The sequence below is a fragment of the Lagenorhynchus albirostris genome, chromosome 9 (genome assembly GCF_949774975.1).
Source record: "Lagenorhynchus albirostris chromosome 9, mLagAlb1.1, whole genome shotgun sequence".
Taxonomy (NCBI): domain Eukaryota; kingdom Metazoa; phylum Chordata; class Mammalia; order Artiodactyla; family Delphinidae; genus Lagenorhynchus; species Lagenorhynchus albirostris.
This window is the reverse complement of record NC_083103.1, coordinates 77340067-77340897: the sequence shown is the minus strand read 5'-3', so window position 1 is coordinate 77340897 and position 831 is coordinate 77340067. Positions and strand designations below refer to the sequence as shown.

The window sequence follows — 831 nt, the reverse complement described above, 5'->3', positions numbered from 1 at the left end:
TTTAACTATCCTTGTTTGTAGAGGCATTCTTTGATGCACAAATGAAAGGAATTAAAGTTAGGGATTATTAAATGTGGAGCTGGTTTGGCATGTAGGATGCTGTTGAATACATCTACAGTAGCATATAAATATAAATCTTTGTCTTTAAAAAAACCCACAAATTTTCATTTGAGATGTTTGGAATACTTCACAAACATCATGGCACACCCATTTGGCCTGCTTACCCCATTGGAATATCATTATTTATTTATTTGTTTGTTTATTTATTTATTTACTGTAGAACAGCCTTTATAGTTTGCAATGCAATGTGGAAGAGGAGGGGATACCACAACTCTGGCTCCTAGGGCAGCTCCACAGACCTGAAATCAAAGAAGGCGTGAGTACCCCAGGAAGGAGCCTGCTGAACCCTGGTTTTGCCCTGCTCCTTGGAGCCCAGTGTCTGGGCACTTGAGGTTAGAACCTATGGAATGGAAGCCTTCCATGCCGAAGATGTGACACTGGGAAGGCCAGAGCCCTTTCCCTCGACCTCCATACATTACTGGGACTGAGAGGAATGTCATTTAATAAATGACATCAAAATTCACAAAATTGTATTGATGGCATAAAAAAAAGTCCCAAAATATTTACTAGTAGAGGCATACAACTTTCTATTTTTTAAAATCTAAGCTCTAAATTTACTCTTGCCTTCCTAAATTCTGCTCTTATACACCCCAAATAAGATGGTACAAAATGCTGCTTCTTTCAGTTGGTCATGACCTTGGGTGGGTTTAACTGTCTCTGGATTATGGTAACAGAATAATGGTTCACCAAAAACAGTCACATTCTGGGCTT

At 39.1% G+C, this 831-nt stretch overlaps 1 non-coding gene across 1 annotated transcript; it reads right to left on the bottom strand.

Annotated features, from left to right (window-relative positions):
* Positions 1–433: 433 nt before the first annotated feature.
* LOC132526594 (small nucleolar RNA SNORA57) lies at positions 434–552 on the bottom strand. The gene has a single exon (XR_009542588.1). It is a non-coding gene; the product is annotated as a small nucleolar RNA SNORA57 (small nucleolar RNA).
* Between the last annotated feature and the right edge of the window lie 279 nt (positions 553–831).